We start from the raw sequence: 247 nt of genomic DNA, 5'->3' as shown, positions 1-247 counted from the left end.
CAGCTCTGACTGCCATTCTGTTAGTCGCGTCGGAGGTACGGGAGTGTGAGTCCAGAACAGGACCCCCGCCTTTTAAACATGGTGAACAGTGATAGTTCCTCCCTCGGAGTCATGGTATTTCATGGGAATTTCTGATTTGATGCTACGTTAAGGAACACTTTATCGGGTCTGAAGCATAGATAATTAGTGTTAATTAGGGTAGGTGTTGAGGAGATGGAAAAGGAAAAAAGGAAAATGTAGGGTAAAG

Source organism: Penaeus monodon, chromosome 28 (genome assembly GCF_015228065.2).
Source record: "Penaeus monodon isolate SGIC_2016 chromosome 28, NSTDA_Pmon_1, whole genome shotgun sequence".
In the NCBI taxonomy this organism is placed as follows: Eukaryota; Metazoa; Arthropoda; class Malacostraca; order Decapoda; family Penaeidae; genus Penaeus; species Penaeus monodon.
This window is presented reverse-complemented; position numbering follows the sequence as displayed.